The sequence below is a fragment of the Macaca mulatta genome, chromosome 1, assembly GCF_049350105.2.
Source record: "Macaca mulatta isolate MMU2019108-1 chromosome 1, T2T-MMU8v2.0, whole genome shotgun sequence".
NCBI classification, from domain to species: domain Eukaryota; kingdom Metazoa; phylum Chordata; class Mammalia; order Primates; family Cercopithecidae; genus Macaca; species Macaca mulatta.
The window spans coordinates 229260411-229279013 of record NC_133406.1 but is presented as its reverse complement, the minus strand read 5'-3'; the positions used below and the strand labels follow the sequence as shown (position 1 = coordinate 229279013).

Genomic DNA, 18603 nt, shown 5'->3' with positions numbered 1-18603 from the left:
TCCCTCTTCCACTTACATTCCCCTTGTGATGACACTAGGCCACCCAGATAGTCTCTCCATCTCATCTCAAGGTCAGTGGATCAGCAACCTTCATTCCATCCGCAACCTGGATCCCCCTTCCCACACAAGGTGCCATATTCACAGGTTCTGGAGATTCGAGCATGGACATGTTTGGGGGGCCGTTATTCTGCTGGCCCCGGGCGCATTCCCGTGGATCATGCGTGGGGAGCAGGCATCTCACTTCCCACTCACAACAACTCAAGGAAGTCAGTACTAGCTTACCCCATTATATAGAGGGGGAAACTGAGGCCCAGGGAGGTCCAGGCTTGCTGAAGCCAGTGGTGGAGCTTGGATTCAGACTCAGGCCCAGTTGAGCTCAGAGGCCAAGCTCCTCTGCTCTGCTAAACCGGGTGGTGGTGGGTCGGGGGTGTCCCGATGTGAAGCCGTCGGGGAGGGGCAGCCCGAATCACCTGCTGTGGATCCCGGTAAGAGGGATGACAGCTTGCAAGAGGTCTGTTCCGTGCCTCACCCCAAGGAGCAAGGTGAAGGAGCCATGCTTTTATAAAGGGGGGAATTTGGACAGCCCCCACATGTGGGTAGGTACTATCTGCTCTAAATAATTGTGCACCCCACCCCGCCTCCCTATCCCCAGCCCATTCTCCCTCATACGATTTATTTGCTCATAAAATTGAAGGCCTTCTTTTCTGGCACTATTTTCTGTTCTGCTTAGACAAATATTTAGCAGCCAGGCCTGACCTTAATTTCCTTAAATATCAGGTGCCCTGGAAGCTGAAGAGCCTGCTGAGTGGGTGAGGACACGGTGCACCTGGGTGCGGCGGGCGGCTGGGACACTGTTACCCTTCCCTTGGTGAGGCCCACCTCTCCCCAGGACCTACCAGGTAGCCCCGCAAACTGTCAGGTCTCCCCTCTGCTGAGGTTGTAACAAGAGGTAGGGTGCAGATGGCAGGGTTCCAGTGACTCAGTGCCCAACGGAGCTGCATGTTGGCCGGGGCCTCTCTGCTGGGGGTGATGGGCAGAGCAGTGATGGAGCCTCCCTCTGTCTCCCAGGTTCCCTCCCTTGTAGGGTGTGGACTGGGCTGTACGTGGAGGGAAGGCAGAGGCAGGAGTGGCGCGGGTGTGGGCCATGTGGGGGCTGCCGGGGCTGCTGACTCTGTCATTGGCTCCGTCTCCCACGCGGTCATTCGTGAACTCGTTTCATTCGTTGCTTCATTGAGAAACGTTCAGTCTCGTGCTAGCCTAGGGATCAGAAATAAAGTCCACAGATGCCTTGCAGGAGCTGTGTCCTGGAGATTGGCCAGCGAGAGGAGGGGCATAGAGTCTTGGGCGAAGGCTGGGGTAGAGGGATAGGGATCGAGACTGTCCTCATAAAAGAGGGTGACCAAGATGAGTTTTGGAGCATGAGTGAAACAGGCTCCCTGCAAACGACCGGTTATCTGGAGGAAGCAGGACAGGTGATCCTAGGGGTGCTGCTGGGAAAAGGAATGGTTGGTGTCTTCAGGAGGCAGGGACCCTTGGGTTCTATTCTCAGATCCTGCCTCTGAAGTCAGCTCCAAAGTTCTTGTCTCTCCTATCTGTCCCCTGCCCGAGCCTGTCCCTGCCTTTTGTCCTCCCTGTTTGTGTAAGTGGGACCACTGCCATTTTCCCAGCCACTCAAGTGGAAACCACCATCTTTTCAGACTAACACCAGCTACTGCACTCGAGGCTTTAAGAATATAACCTCATCTCATTTGCACCGCAGCCTAGGAAGTAGGCACGTGAGTTATGTCCATTTTATGGCAACGGAGGTCTAGAGACATCATCGCTCCTCCAGGGTCACCCAGCCAGCATGTTGTAAAGCTGAGAGTTTGCAAAGAAGAAGGAACAGGGAGAAGATATTCCTGGCAGGGCACAGCCTGTGCGAAGGCCCAGAGGAGAGGGAGAGCGTGGCACAGGTGGGTGGTGGGTACAGCTGGGGGTGCCAGGGAGAGTCGGGGGAGAGGCGTGGTTGTGATTGGATCTCAAGAGTTTTAGAAGTGTTGACATTTCCTGGGTGTTAGTTTCCAAACCACCTTCACATCTGTCATCTTATATGATCCTGTTCAGTTGCTGTTGCAGTAAGCAACTCAGAGAGGTGAAGTGGTGCTCGGGGATGCACAGCTAGGAAGTGGCAGAGCTGGGCCCCAGCCCTGCTATCATGTCCCCAGCGCCTTTGGGGGACGGCCAAGACCACCAGGGCACTCTCTGGGGAATGGAGTTGGACCAGGACCCCTTTGATGGGGGAAGGATGGCAGAAGTGGGAGTGGGGGCCAGGGCTCCTGTCTCGTTTTGCCCCAAGATGCAGGGTCTGGAGCTGCCACACTCAGCCCTCAACACTGTGACCTTGGGCTTGTCCTCCCGTCCTCTGGGCCTGTCTCCCTGTCTGTAAAATGACAATTTCCTACTCACATTCCAAATCTCTTCCAGCAGCATCTCCTCCAGGAAGCCCCCCTAGCCTCTGCCTCTGCATCGCCTCCTCCAGGACGCCACCCTGGCCTCTCCAACCGCATCGCATGCCTTTACTAAATGCTCTTAGTGCTCCGGACTTCCGTACCCTGTATCCCTCACATCACAGCGTGACTCTGTGTAATATCTTCCTAGGTCTGGATCTCGATCCACATTTTAGCTACTTGTCTCTGAGCCTCAATTTTCTCATCAATTCAATGGGGAAGTAACAGTGCCTACCTCATATTTCTGTTGTGACGATCCAATCAGAGAGCTCATGAATAGCTCCTGGCAAAGTGCTGGGCGTCAAATAAGCCATCAGTAAATGTTAATAGTTTCTTGTGAGTTGAATTGTGTCCCTCAAAAAGATACGCTGCTGTCCTAACTTCCCAGTACCTGAGAATGTGACCTTACTTAGAAACAGGGTCTTTGGGCCAGGCTCGGTGGCTCACCCCTGTAATTCCAGCACTTTTGGGAGGCTGAAGCGGATGGATCACTTAAGATCAGGGTTCAAGACCAGCCTGGCCAACATGGTGAAACCCTGTCTCTACTAAAATCACAAAAATTAGCCGGGTGTGGTGGTGCATGGCTGTAATCCCAGCTACTACTTGGGAGGCTGAGGCAGGAGAACCACTTGAACCTGGGAGGCAGAGATCGCGATGAGCTGAGATCGCACTGAGCTGAGATCGCGCCACTGCACTCCAGTCTGGGCAATAGAGTGAGACTGTCTCAAAAAAAAAAAAAAAAGGGGGTCTTTGCAGATGTGATCAAGTTAAGATGAGTAAGATGAGGTCATACTGCATTAGGGTGAGGACGAATCCAATGACTGTTGTCTTCATACGAGAGAAATTTGGACACAGACGCAGACAGACAGAGAACAACATGTGATGAATCGTCAGAGATTGGAGCGACGCATCTACAAGCCGGGAACCCGATGATTACCACCACCAGAAGCTGGGGAGACTCCTGGGATGGAATTTCCCTCAGGGCCTCCAGAAGGAGGCAACCCTGCCCGCACCTTGACTTTGGACTTGTAGCTTACAGAACAGTAATAGAATAAATTTCTGTTGTCTTCAGCCACACTGTTTGTGTTAACTTGTTCCAGCAGCCCTGAGAAATGAACACACTGTTATTTCAATGCAGCAAAGCGAGTGCGGTTGTGGGTACACAGTGGTGCTCAATAAGCTCCACTCCCTCACTGCTGACCCTCTGCCTTCACTATCCTCCACCTCCGCCAAACCCACTCCCCTCCCCACTGGCTTCTCAGGCCAGGTCGGTCTGGGCTGGGGGGCACCTGCTGGGCCAGGCAGCCGGAGCAGTTCCCGTCCCCTGGCCAAGGCCCGCAGCACCTCATTACCAGGCGAAATGTACCTCGATTTCACCCATGACTGGCACTGAAAAGCGGCCCTGGCTGGTGTCATGGATGGGCCAGAAGCTGCTCCCGGCGCCTCCTGCCCCCTCCTGGGCCTGGCAAATCTCTGAAGCACCCAGAAGCTGGCACGCAGCACGTTCCACAGCTGAGCCGCGCAGATAAACCTCAGCAGGCGCCGGGCTGCTCGGTCCTGGAGCAAACATTAGGAAATTAATAGGCCTTTCCGTGGGCAGCGCCTGGCCGGGCCCCCACTTCCCCCTCACTCCCGCCTGCCCCCCTCCCCCAGTCCCGGGCTTTGTTTCCTTCTTCCCTTTGTTTCCTGTTTGTGATAAACATGATTCATGCCAGTCCAGCCGGGCCCTGTCACCAGCTCAAGGCCAGCCGTATTTCTCAGCAATGAGCCCCGAGCTGGCTGAGCCCCGATTCAGGCCATGGACACAAGGGTGAGGAAGGGGCACTGTGGGCAGAGACAGGGTTGATGTGGGGGCACCAGCAGGGAGCAGGGTGCCAGGTCTCTGTGAAGTGCTGCTGAGCACTGAGGGGAGCTCAGAGAAGCCACCGTGGCCAGACCCTCCCTACCTGGGCATAGCTGGGCCCACCCTTCCTACGTGGACATAACTTCCTGAGGCTGCTGTAACAAAGTGTCACACACCGGGCGGCTTGAAGATATGTATTCTCTTGCAGTTCCGGAAGCCGAAAGTCCAGCTCAAGGTGTCTGCAGGGCCATTCTGTCTCTGAAGGCCCAAGGGAAAGCGCCCTCTGGCCTGTTCCAGCTCCTGGAGGTGGCGGCCGCCCTTGGCGTTCCATGCCTGCATGGCTCTGGCCTCGGCCTCTGTCTTCACACAGCCTTCTCCTCCCTGCGTCCCTCCCTTTCTTATAAGGACACCAGTCATATTAGGTTGAGGGTCACCCTACTCCAATACGACCTAATCTTAACCACTGACATCTGCAACAATCCCATTTCCAAATAAAGGTCACATTCACTGGTACTGGGGGTCAGGAGTTCAATACATTTGTTTTTGGGGACAGAATGCAATGCATCCCAGCTGCTGAGGCTCCTGGTGGCATCTCTCATCACTGCCTGTCACACCTTGGCCATCCAGCCATCCTGGCCACCTGCAGCTTCCCAGGTGTGCCTGGCTCTTCCTTGTCTCTGGGCCTCCATCTGTGCTGTCATCCTCCCTGGATGCCTGACCCTACCATTGTCCAGTTGGTGCATGAGCCCTCATCTATCAAGATTAAGCTTTGCTGGCCAGGCGCAGTGGCTCACGCCTGAACTCCCAGCACTTTGTGAGGCCGAGGGAGTGGATCACCTGAAGTCAGGAGTTAGAGACCAGCCTGGCCAACATGGCGAAACCCTATCTCTACTAAAAATACAAAAATTAGCCAGGCTCTGTGGCAGGTGCCGGTAATCCCAGGTACTCAGGTGGCTGAGGCATGAGAATTGCTGGAACCCGGGAGTGGGAAGTTGCAGTGAGCCGAGATCACGCCCCTGCACTCCAGCCTGGGCAACAGAGCGAGACTCTATCTCAAAAAAAAAAAAAAAAAAAGATTAAGCTTTGCCATCACTCTCCTGGGAGCCTTCACTGACCCCTGGCCTCTAGGCCCTTAAATGCCCTGTGCTCACCTGCACTGCAGCTCACAGCCTCACCAGGGTCTTTACCCATTTACCATGCTTCCCCAGGCCCTGAGCACACGAGCTCCAGGCAGGCAGAGTCCATGGCTCACCTCTGCCTCCCCAGCATGGAATGCACACAGGTGCCCAGTAAATGAATTCTTGAATGAAGAATAATTGAGCACTTCCTGTGTCCCCATGCCAGCCACTGTTCTAAACCCTTTACATGCCTTAACTCATTTAATCCCAATGTTAACCCTGCCAAGTGGGCGCCATTGTTAATCCATTTTACAGATGAACAAACCAAGCTCAGACTGGTTAAGCAACTTGTCCACGGTCTAGTGATTGATAAACTGTAGAGGCTGTGATTTGAATCTGGCAGCATGAAGGATTCCTCAAAGGGCCATGCACTGAGGGGCAGAGAGAGCTTCCCTAGCACCTGGGATCTCATGCTCCAGGGCCCAAAGGGAGGCTCAGAGCGTTGGTGCTGTGGGAAGCCAGGGTCTAGAGATGTGGCCCTGGACTGAGGAGATGGCGTGGTCTTGCATGTCACCATGCTGGGCCCCTTCATCTTATTCCTGAGACTGTAACCTCCCCGGGGGCAGGGGAGGACCATGATTCCCCCTACATCCATCTCCCCACCCAGTTCTGGCAGAGCCCTGCCCATAGTAGGCAGAACCTGGCATCTCCGGGTAGGAATCCTAACCCTGGTTCTGCTGCCAGCTCTGTGATGTAGGAGTCACTTCTCTCTGGACCTCTGGGTTCTTCTCTGTCACTGTAGAGCAGCCATCAGTGGGGCTCAAGCGGAGGCAGCCTAAAAATGCTCTAACTCAGCATGGGAAGGAGGAAAGCTCGGCTTTGGGGTTGGACCAACTGGTCTTTCAGTTCCAGTGCTGTGTGACCTCAGCCCAGTTACTTGAACTCTCTGGGCACTCTTTTTCTCATGTATAAGATGGGGCAGACAATGAAGGATACTGTGCCAGACAAATGGAGAGCAAGTCCAAAAAGCCAGCAGGCAGTCTCTAGTGGCCACGATTCCTCCCAGCCTCTTCCTCCCATGGTGCACAATACTGTCCTCCATGGGATGATGGGCACAGTGCTCCTCATTTCCTTTGCATTTAACTCATTTACTTAAATTTTAACTTTTTTTTAAAAGAAATGAAGGAAAACACAGTTAAACAGCCATTTAGAATCATGACTCCATAATCCAGGAATTCTCTTTCCGATGCAATCTGTTCAGCAATTATTTTGTGAGAGGGAGGGAGGGCGCCACGCTAAGTGTGGTGTGCAGACTCCCCCGGGAGGGTGAAAATCCAGCTCCTCCAGATTGCTCCTCTCCCCAGAAATGTCAGCGTGTGTCCCAGTTTGGAAATATAACGTATTGAGTTTTGCTGCACTGCAGGGGAGGGGCTCCCGCCCGCCAAGTCAGCGGCTAGTGGGGATGGGGTGAGGGCAGCCACTTTAGGAAGAAGGCTTTGTTTTCCTGCTGTTAAAATAGCTCGTTGTCTTCTGGGGCCAGCCATGCTCCAGGGCCTGGAATCGGGTGATGTCATTCACCTAGTGGCCTTGGGAAGAGCTGGGCTTAGGGTCAAGCTCTAGCTTTGTCACCTGCTGGCTACATGGCTTCAGGAAAGTCCCTTAGCCTCCCAGGACCTCAGTTTCCTCAGTTGTAAAATGGGTAACAGTCGTACCTACCCAGGAGCTTGGTGGTACAGACTGAGAGATAATGCATGGCGGTACTGTATGCCTTTTCTGGCCATCGGAAGGGCTGGACAGAGGGAAGTCCTGGTTGTCAACAATCCCAGGCAGAGGAGAGGAGGGCTGCCTTGAAACTGCTGAGCAAAAGCAGAGAAAAGAACCAAAGTGCAGAAAGGCTTCCATGGGAGATGGCCTTTGAGCTGGGCCTTGGTTGAGGAGGAGCTAGATTCCTGTAGAGGAGGGAGACAAAGGCATGGAAGCCCATTTTCTAAGCTCCCGGGAAGGACTGTTATAAGGTTTCTCCCACAGGACTTTGTATACAACAGGCGTTCAATCCATGCTCTCCTCTCTCAGGGTCAGGTGCTTTGTGGATATGCAATGTACTCAGCCCCACAGGACTCAGCACACAGTAGGTGCTCAAGTGGAGAAATGGATTCTCCTCTCAGGGCCCAGTGCCAGGGGTGAGAAATACACATCCCTTCCCCAAACGGGGCTCAGCACATAGTAGTACATGCTCACGTGGAGAAAGTGGATTCTCCTCTCTCAGGGCCAGTGCAGGGGGTAGGTGATACACACCCTCCTCGCAGGGCTCAGCACACAGTAGGTGCTCTATGCACTTCCTTTCCCTCTAGGATTGGCACACCATTGGTGCTGAATGCACGTTCCCCTCTTGCAGGGCTCGATACGTAGTTATGTTCAATACGTACCAGCATCTTTTCCCTGCTCATTCCCCCCTGAGAGCAGAGACTGCGTCTTTCTTGGATGCCCCCCTGCACTGCACTTGTGGCCGAACGCACAGCACGTGCACAGTTAATATAGACTGAATGGACCCTCCTCCTTCCCAGCTGGGATGAGCACAGCGAATGAAGACCGTGCAAGCACACAGAGAAAGGACAGCTGCTCCACATCCGTGAACTGGACCTGATGTGTGAACACAGTCACAGTCCTGGCGCCCCTTCCCCAGCCCTCTGGGATCAATACTCTTTGTTTTTTGTTTTTTGTTTTGTTTTGGGTCAGAGTCTCACTCTGTCCAACCGAGGATGGAGTGCAATGGTGTGATCTCTGCTCACTGCAACCTCCACCTCCTGGGTTCAAGCGATTCTCCTGCCTCAGCCTCCCGAGTAGCTGGGATTACAGGCGCCCAGCACCACGCCCAGCTAATTTTTGTATTTTTAGTAGAGACAGGGTTTTGCCATGTTGGTCAGGCTGGTCTTGAACTCCTGATCTCAGGTGATCCACCTGCCTTGGCCTCCCGAAGTGCTGGGATTACAGGCGTGATGGGGTCAGTACTCTGACTTCAGTCACTGCCTAGCTAACCTGCTTGTGGGCTCCTCGCTGGTGACCGCAGGTATGCAGCCACCACCTGCCTCTCTCTTCCTCCCCGCCACTTTCCTGGGAAGCAGCCAGGCCAGACAGGCTGTGCAGGGCACCCTGGCAGCTCCCAGGCTCCACGTTTCTCAGTCTGTGCCAGGACCAGGGCTGGACTCCGTGTGATGGAGGATTGGCAAGTGGGAAGTCAGCCAACACGCCTTTCAAATGAAGAATAGGAGGCACTGTGCCCATGAGGACACCTCGCGCCCTCCCCTCCACTAGGAGTCTGGGTGCTTCATCCAATCTCATTTGTCTTGAGCACTATCTCTGCCACACTCAGAGCTCGGTGCTAGGGACCCTGATGGTCCCCGATCTCCAGGAGCCACAGTCCCCTGGGGGAAGTGGATTACAACAGAGATGTCACAATGCATGTAGGAAGTTCTCCTGTCTCCAAGGAAGCTCTGATGTCCCTGCCTGGAGTCATCAGGGGGAGCTTCATGGAGAAGGTGACATTTGAGTTGGGCCTTGGTGGCTGCTGAAGATTACTCTAGAGGAGGAGGTGAAGAAGAGGACATCAAGTAGTGAGAAAGTATACCGAGAAAGGCTCTTGTGTCAATCCAGGGAGCAGTGGGAAGCGGTGCTGTGATGGATTAGCCATGTCTGCGATGGGAGCACCCTGAGAGGGAGGCACCCCTGATCTGGTTGCCCATGTCCCCCTCATTTTACACATGGAGAAAGCCCAGAGAGGGCGAATCATTTGTCCAATGACACACAGAGCGAGGGAGAGAAACTAGATCTGCCTTCCCAACCCAGGGCTCTTTCCATGATACCAGAGGTTCTCAAACCTGAGCGTGCATCAGAATCACCTGCAGGGCCTGTTAAAACACAGACACGGGGTCCCATGTCTGATTCAGAGGTGCTGTTTCAGAAACCTGCATTTCTTTCTTTTGTGTTTTTCTTTTGACATAGGGTCTTGCTCTGTCACCCAGTCTAGAGTGCAGTGGCACAAACACAGCTTACTTCAGCCTCAACCTCCTGGGCTCAAGTGATTTTCCCGCCTCAGCCTCCCAAGTAGCTGGGAACACAGGTGCATGTCACCACAGCCAGCTTTTTTTTTTTTTTTTTTTGTATGGACGGTGGTTTTGCCATGTTGCTGGTCTCAAACTCTTGGCTTCAAGTGATCCTTCCACTTCAGTCTCCCAAAGTGTTGGGATTACAGGTGTGAGCCACATGCCTAGCCTAGAAGTCTGCATGTCTAATAAGTTCCCAAGTGATGCTATTGCTGATGGTCTGGGGACCTCACTTTGAGAACTGCTGCTGTACATTAACCTGCTGGGAGTAGAGGGTCTCAATTTTCTTTTCTGAAAAATGGGGATAACCATTTACCCTCCTGAGCTCCTAGGGGTGTATAAGGGCTTAATAGGCAAAGTTTGGGAATATACTCTGTGAAGCTAAAGCAGTGGTCCTCACCTTGGCTCACACCTGCTTGACTTTAAAGTCCTGATGCCCAGTGGTAGCTCAGACCAACTAAACCAGAATCTCTGGGGGTATATCTAGGCATCAATGCTTTCTACACTGCCCAGGGTGATTCTAACATGCAGCCCAGCTTGAGAAACAGTGGAGGGTCATGATAAAAATGCAGATTCAGCCGGGCACAGTGGCTCACGCCTGTAATCCCAGAACTTTGGGAGGCCGAGGGGGGTGGATCACCTGAAGTCAGAAGTTCGAGACCAGCCTGACCAACATGGAAAAACCCTGTCTCTACTAAAAATACAAAAATTAGCTGGGTGTGGTGGCGCATACCTGTAATCCCAGCTACTCCGGAGGCTGAAGCAGGGAGAATCACTTGAACCCGGAAGGTAGAGGTGGTGAGCTGAGATTTCGCCATTGCACTCCAGTCTGGGCAATAAGAGCAAAACTCTGTCTCAAATAATAATAATAATGATAATAATAATAATAAAAGAAAAGAAAAGAAAAGAAAAAAATGCAGATTCACATTCAGCAGGTCTGGGAGGGACCCTGGAACCTGCATTTTTGACAAATGTCTATGGGCCAATGCTGCTGGTCCATGGACCATGCTTTGAGAAGCAAGGTCCCAGAGGAGAGAAAGAAGCTTCTGGTATCATTATTGGTACTTGGCACTTTTTGAGATTTTTTTTAAAGAATTGGGGTCTTGCTACTTTGCCCAGGTTGGACTTGAACTCCTGGGCTCAAGCAGTTCTCCCATCTCCAAATAGCTGAGATTACAGGCAATTCCCCTACTGCCCTGCCCCATGCCCAGCTCAGGATGCTTCAATTAGGCATTAAGTGTTCATTCTCATATTGCAAACCCTCCTTCCTGTTCCCAGTGTTCCCAGCATGCTACGCTGACTGCAGTATTCCCACCCTTTCTCAGCCCTGACTGGGGGACCTGGGGACCACTCTGAAGCTCACTGTACAAGCACAGCCCCTGCAGGCCCCAAGTTGCTTGTCAGACAGGAGCCAAGCACACCCTCCGCCACTGCTCATTTCCCTCATCTCCATTCTGGTCTTTAGCAAATAGCGTCAGATATGATAGATTTTTTGTTTGCAAACCCAGCCTCGAGGCCGGAAATTGATGTCTCCCTTTCTCCTGATGCGTCCTTTGCATCACACTGTCCTTTTGCCCATGATTCCTCGTCAGTGCTCCCCCCCAAGGTATTTCAGTCAATTCATGCATTCATTGAGCACCTACTATGTGCAAGGGGGATGACAGTGTGCTCTGTGACTGTGAGCAAGTCTGTTACTCACCCCAACTGAGCAGCATGTGGGTCGGGACCTTATTTAATCACCTTGGTGTCCCCAGAGCCTAATACAGTGGCTGGAAAGTTAGTGAGTGCTCAACAATATTTGCTAAATAAATGTTGTTGAAGGAAGTCTTGAGCTCAAAGAGATTTGGTTTCTTTGCTTGTAGAATAGGGAGTAGAGCAAAGGCCTATTTCATGCATGTAGTGAGGCATACCATTATTGGACAGGGCTCCAAGTTACGCAAGTAGCAAGTCATTGAAGAAAGTGAAATTAGAACCCACGTCTATTATACTCAGGAACCTCCATTCAGTGCAAAAGGGTCCTTTGCTTTTTGAGGCAGAGTGGCTAGGTCAGCAGTCCTGCCGGGTCCAGGAGCTGAAACCAAGTAGGAAGCTCTGTGGGCTGGTTGGAAACAGAGCCAGTGGCAGCCCCAGCCCTGGCAGAGGAAAGTGGTCCAGGAGCCAGGTCAGTCATTGGTACCTTCGAAGATTGTCTGTGCAGGTGGAAAAACCAGAGCAAGGTAGGAGCCTTCATTCTCTTTCCTAGAATATCTGCTTAGAAAAGTCAGCCAGCAGGAGCCGGCGATGATGCCAAGCTGGAGGTTGGCTTGCTGGGACGAGTGCTTGACTCAGAGGAGTCTGGTCTGAGGCAGCCTTCCCTGCTGGCCAAATGCAACCCTGAAGAGCGGTGTCCTCACTGCCCACTTCTCTCTCAGAGCTGCCCTTGTGCTTCCCAGTCCCCTGCTTGCAACAGTCTCTCCTACCAACATTGGCTGGTGTCCCAGGCCAGCTCAGACCCCATCTCCTCCTTGGATGAGAGGGTGGCATCTAGGAACACAACCATGAAGGGCTGCAAGTGGGTGCCATGGCCCAGACAAGAAGCTGGGATTACGAATCTCATTGTATCTGGCTCATCTAGGCTGATCTGCAGTCAAGGGCCAGGCCCTGCTGGACTTCCCGGTCCAGGACAAATGTGCCAGCACTAGTGGGGGTACATAAAGGCATGTGGTGCTTCCTTGTCTCCACACTCATAGCTTTAGGCCCCTCCACTTGTTCCCTGAGTCAGGCTTAATCTCTAAGAAATTCCAACTCTGAGAGTCAACCACATTTATGATTCTAAGTATCCTTGGCTCTAGGAATCTAAAATTTTGTTATTAAAGGATTCTAAGTTTAGTTGCAAGTAACAGAAAATATGTTCTGCCTGGTCTCAGAGTCACAGAAAAGTCCAAAAGTAGAACTAGGACTTCAGGCATAGCTTGATCCAGGAGTTCAAGTCATGCCTCTTGTCCTTCAGTTCATGGTTACTTTATTATTGGCATTGACGTTGTGGCATGATGGCTGCTGGTAACACAAAGCCTATATCCTCTCAGGTTCAAGTCCTACAGGAAAAATAGTCTCTTCCCCAGCAATTTCACAAAAAGTTCACAACTGAATTCTCATTGGCCTGGATTTGCCATGAGTCTATCCCTGAACCAATCACTGTGGTCATGGGGATGATGGGATATTCTGATTGGCTTAGGCCTGTGTCATGTGTGCATGCACCCCACCCAAATCACATGGCCTGAAGCAGAAGGGTAGTTCTTTGGAAACTGAGGGGCTGCTATTAGAAGAAAGGTGAACAGATGCAGGAAGGCAAACATAAAAAGTGCATCCTGAGATTCTGAGGCTATAGAGAGCAGTGATCCTATGAGAACTTGACTCAAAGCTCTAAGGGATTCCTAAAGTTAATCTCTCAGATTTGGGACAATAGACAGCGTTAGAAGCTGGGGATGAAGGGAGATCTCCTTCACTCTCTGCCCTTCCAGAATTAAACAGATCATGTGCCCTTCATTCTTCCTTTACACCCAACTCTTGGAGCCTGAGTGTCCTCTTTACCTTCCTTCTCTGTTGTCATCTTGCAGTCAACATGGCTAAGTTTCAGATGGGGATGGTGGGGAGTGAGCCACAGTCTCTGCAAGTAGTGGCTGCAGGGAAGGGAACTGGGAGGCTTTGTCTAGTGGCTTTGGGGGACAGCCAGCTATCAATCTGAATCTGTAATAAAGAAAGCGGAGGCGAAAATGCAGCATAGAAGAGTGAATTATTGGACTCAATTCTTCACTCTCCTGGAGTAGTATTTCACATTCACATCCTTGCCAAGGCCACCCAGTAAGCTGAGTCTACTTCCTCACCACTTGACTCTGGGCTTGGTCAGGTGTCTTGCTTTGGCCAATGAGATGGTAGCAGGTATAATGAGGGAAGAACCTTGAGATGTGTTGGGTGGTTCTGCTTGCCCTCTCCTTCTCCTGCTGTAGCTAGAAAAGGAACTTGACCAGAGTAGCCTTGGCCCCTAATATGACAAGTGGAGCAGACTTGAGCTACCTACAGCCTGAAGCAGAGCTCCCTGCCAGCTTCTAGACCTGTGAGCAAAGTATTGGTGTTATTGTTAAACGCTGCTGAGATTCAGAAGCACAGCCTGTTGTGGCAATAGCTGATGAGGAGGATTAGAGGTTCTGGTAAGGATCAGCCCAGCCCTGAAACTGGGACTTTGGGAGCCCTGCAGGATTAGGAGTTGGGAGCCTAGGTTCAGCCGTCCCCCATGAAGCACCATACGATCATGAGAGAGTCGTTCCTGTCCCATCTCTAAAATGAGAAGAATATGGTCTGACTCCAGCTTCGGACCTATGAGCCAGGTCCTGGAGTACACGGTCCCGGCTCTGCTGCTTATGATCTATCTCCCCAGTACCCCAGCCCTGGCCTGGGAAGTGGCCCCCCTAGAGAGTTATCATGCACCCTCACGCTTAGACAACAGACTCTATATAGAAAACACGTCAGCCTGTGATAAACGCAGAAATAGATGTGTGAAATTGTTCCAGGAGCAAAGAGGAGAGAGGGTTGAAGGCTCTCTGGGGAAAAGAGTGGGGTAGGGCTGGGGGTGGCTTCCCCATGGAAGGGATGTGCTGGGCCCTAAGGATGAGTAATATTCCCACCGGGAGGGAAGAAGGGAAGGAGCACTCCAGGTACAGGGTGTGGTGTGGGGAAGGGCTGAGAGGCAGGAAGGAGCCAGCATGTTTGAGCAACGATCAAGCCAGGCGGGTCGGGGCTGCTGGGGGTGTGGACAGGGACTGCCAATTAATGGGGTCAGAGAGATGTCACTGAGGAGGAGCAGACCTTGAGTGCCATGTTCAATGTCAGGGCTGTGTCCCTCAGGCAGTGGGGTGGGGGACATGCAGTGCTTGGAGCAACAGACCCTCCTCAAGTGACCAGCAGGAGTGGCTGGGGTGTCTTAGGTGTCCTATGAGCCAGGCCCAGTGGGGAGCAAGACTTGGAATTGGAGTTTCTACAGGCACCTATGCCATGGGAACCCTGCAGAGTGAGCAAGTTTCAAGGGTAGGAGGCCCTAAGGCACTCAGCTGGAGTTAAGGAGGAGTGTGTTTTAGAAATAAACAATTCAGTGGGAAAGGGCAAGCTTCCAGCTGAGACAGGTGCGAGAGAAAATATGAGAGTGGGAAGAGGAGCTCACCTGGGCTGTGGCATTGGAGGAGACTGGCTGAGCCATAGGTGGGCCCCAGGAACCTTAGAGACATGAGGCTGCAGCGGGAAACCCTTAGGCCTGGGAACCAGTACAGACCCCAGTTCAAAGGGCTTTGCCATTTACTAGCTGTGTGACCTTGGACTCATGACTTAACCTCACTTTCCAAGATTATTGTGGAGACAAAACAATAATATGGCTGGGCCAGGCACGGTAGCTCACACCTGTAATCCCAGCACTTTGGGAGGCCAAGGCAGTTGGATCACTTGAGGTCAGGAGTTCGAGACCAGCCTGGCCAACATGGTGAAACCCCATCTCTACTGAAATTACAAAAATTAGCCGGGTGTGGTGGTGGGTGCCTGTAATACCAGCTACTTGGGAGGCTGAGGCAGGAGAATTGCTTGAACCCAGGAGATGGAGTTTGCAGTAAGCCCAGATTGCACCATTGCACTCCAGCCTCGGTGACAGAGTAAGACTCTGTCTCAAAATAATATTAATAATAATAATAATGACAACAACAACAACAACACAGCTGGGGCCAGGTGTGGTGGCTCATACCTGTAATCCCAGTGTTTTGGAAAGCTGAGGTGGGAGGATTACTTGAGCCTAGGAATTTGAGATTGCAGTGGGCTATGATGGCACCACTGTACTCCAGCCTGGACCAAACAGTAAGACTCTGTCTCTAAAAATATAATAATGATAACGGCTGACATTCACTGAACACTTCTTATGTCTGGGCATCGATCTCACAACTTTCCAGGCACCCCCTAACTTCTTAGCACAGCATCAAGAGGTAGGCAGTTTTATTAGTCCCTTCTACAATGAGGAAATTGATGCACAGAAAGGTTAGGTGACTTTCCCAAAGTCACACAGCTAGTAAGCGGCAGAGCTGGGATTTGAACCCAGATCATCTGGTTTCCAGGGTTTGTGCTCTCAACCTACATGCTCTATATATGATATAAGCAATTTGCACATCACACAAAGGGCACATAGAAAAATGTTGGCTATTACCTTGTTATCTAAATCCTGCCAACAGAGCAAACAACTCTTAGGAAATCCGTCCTCACGGGCCTCCACGGGCTGGAGGGAATGTGTTTTTCCAAGTTATTTAGATCCACAATGAGATGGAGCACGGCAATGACATTACCTGGGGACAGCTCTGTGCTGGTCATACTATACACACAGACTTATTCGATCCTCACAACTGCTCTTCGAGGCAGGTGTTGTCTCCATTTTACAGGTGAGAAAACTGAGACTCAGAGAGTTGAGGCGACTTGGCCAACATCACCCAGCCAGTAAGTGACGCAGCTACGAATAGACTGAAGTGTGTCTGACTGCGAACTCCATATTCTGAGCCACCTGCTCTACATGCCCCTTTGATTGGACTAAAAATGATGACAACCACCACATCCTTGGGGACAGGGGAAGTCCTCTGCACTCAGGTCCCACATGTGATGGTCTGGTTCCACTTTCCTGAGTCAGTGGAATGATGACCATCAGCTGACCCCTGGCTGTGCGTACACGCATTGGGAAGTGGAGGTTGAGAAGGAACAGAGGATGAAACAGACTAGGGGTGGGAATGAAATCAGCTTAGAGTTTTACATAAAAATCAGAAGAAAAAAAAATCTGCCAAACAACACATCCAAGATCAAAAGAGAATGGATGGCACCATCTCTGGTCTTTTTGCCCCATGTGTGATGAAGTGCTACTGTCCCCCAAAGAGCAAAGGAACAGGAGAGTGTGGGATTGAAGTCAGCTGGGCCATACAAACCCTGACCTCTCTGACCTATATTTTCCTCGTCTGTAAAAGACAGATGATTATTCTCCAAGGGTTGTTGTGAAGATTAAAGAAGATGGTACGGGCCTTGTCAACAGTAAGTATTCAGTAAACGTTTACTGTCATCATTATCAAAGCAAGGAATGATTGTAAAGGAAGGAAGGCAGGGAGTTTGGGAGTGTGGGATACAGACAGGAAAGAAGACAAGGAGAAGGAAGAGGAGAAGGGGTGGAGGAGGAGGAAAAAGAGGTGGAGAAGGAGGAGTAGAAGAGGAGGACTTGCTGCCAGCCCAGCTCCCCAAGCACAGCCAGCTGTGCTGTCCTGGCCTGGGCTTCTCCCCGTGTGGCCATTGAGGCCACTCATGCATTCCTTCTGCATCCTGCTGCCAGATGTGGCCCTAGATGCCAGCAAGAACAGCTGTCCTTTGTCGTGCCCAGCTGCAAAATGAGAATGCAGGGATATTGGGAAAGGCACAGAGGCTTGCAGGGGTGGCGAAAAGGACAGTACTGTCAGGAGGAAACCATATCACCATGCTCACCCGCCCCAGGCCTCAGTCTCCCCATTTGTGAAATGATAGGCTGGGCGATGACTTGGCATTTGTGCCAGGTGATGCCAATCCCATGGTGTGTTTGCAGCTAGTGGCCCTGGCCCCTGCATCTTGTCCTGGAAGTATAGGCATGATTCAGCCATCCTGGGTCCTGGGAACTACCCTGCCAGTTTGCAGGATGGCATGACTCCTCTGGTTTCTGGAGAAGGATCTCACCAAACGAAGCCATTCTCAAATTGGAATGTGAGCTCTGCCTTAGAAAGTTTCCCTTGGTAGATTGGGGCTCAGAGAGAGGCTGTGACTTCCCTAAGGATGAACACGGAGATGAGTTTAGTTGTGATTAGACTTAGGGTGAGACCTCAGTGCCACAGTAGGGAGCGCTGAGAGTGGGCACCCAACAGGGACTTAGTTCCATGGAGAGCGGTAGAGTAGAGCAGATAAACAGTATCTACCACATCAGCAATGCTGGATTCAAATCCTCTCCATTACTGTGACCCTTACCATGTCTTTCAACCTCTCTGACCCTCAGTTTTTCCATCTGTAAAATGGGAAGAATAATGTCATATAGAACTTGGGCTGTAGTCAAACTGCCTGGGTGGGTTTGACTGGGTTGCTACCTGCTGTAGCAACCTACTACTCTCTCTACCTCAATCTCCTCATCTGGAAATGAGGATGATAAGAGGACTTGCTTCATGGGGGAGTTGTGAGTTGAATGAGATAATGCATACATAGGATCTGGCAATCAAGAAATGGCAGCCATTAATGATTGTTGTTGCTGATGTTGTTAGTAGCATCCCTTGCTGCATAAAAAAGTATTTTAACTGCCAGGACATTGATGATCAGCCTACCAGCCCTACATGTCAGTTCAGGGGTCCTGGCACTGAACATGCTCTGTCCTGGCCACACTGAAAGTGCCGAAAGAGGAGCTGGCACTTGGGCAACCCACAAGAGCTGTACATATTCTTGACTGGGAAGATGCCAGAAAAACTCTTTCTTGCTGTCACTGCTGAGGCCCAGATGGGATTTGGTGGCCAAGGTTAAAGCTGACCTGGCTCCTGGCGCCAGTGGGCCAGCCAGGCTGACTGGGGTGGTCAACGGCACTGGTCAACTTGTGCCAGGAAACCGAAGCCAGAGAGAGACAGAGGAGCAGGGCAGAGTGGGGAGGTGGGGCTGGGATTCTGTGCTGAGTCACAAAGAGCCCGTACACAAGCAGGTGCACAAGGAACCTTAGATATTCCTGGGAGGGGGCACAGAGGAAGACCCCCTACCTTCTAAACATTTAACCTGTCCCACTGGGCACTCAAAAGTCAGGTGTGGTCTGGTGTGGTGGCTTATACCTGTACTCCTAGCACTTTGGGAGGCCGAGGTCTCTAAGACTCTGTCTCTAAAAATATAATAATAATAATGGGAATGGCTGACATTCACTGAGCACTTCTTACGTCTGGGCATCAATCTTTGGGAGGCCGAGGTGGAACACTGCTTGAGCCCAGGAGTTTAAGACCAACCTGGGCAACGTGGCAAAATCCCAT

At 51.6% G+C, this 18603-nt stretch overlaps 1 long non-coding RNA gene across 2 annotated transcripts in view; it reads right to left on the bottom strand.

Moving 5' to 3' along the window:
- The window catches only part of LOC114674134 (uncharacterized), a 42003-nt gene that overhangs the window by 13306 nt on the left and 10094 nt on the right, over positions 1-18603 (bottom strand). The window contains exons 1-2 of one of the 2 annotated variants that reach the window (XR_013407939.1): positions 3853-4019; positions 897-1257 (exon numbers count right to left, since the gene is read on the bottom strand). The exons of the other annotated variant lie outside the window; for it this stretch is intronic. This is a non-coding gene — a long non-coding RNA (uncharacterized LOC114674134). Of the gene's footprint in view, positions 1-896; positions 1258-3852; positions 4020-18603 lie in introns of those variants that run through there. 2 annotated transcript variants of the gene reach the window in all.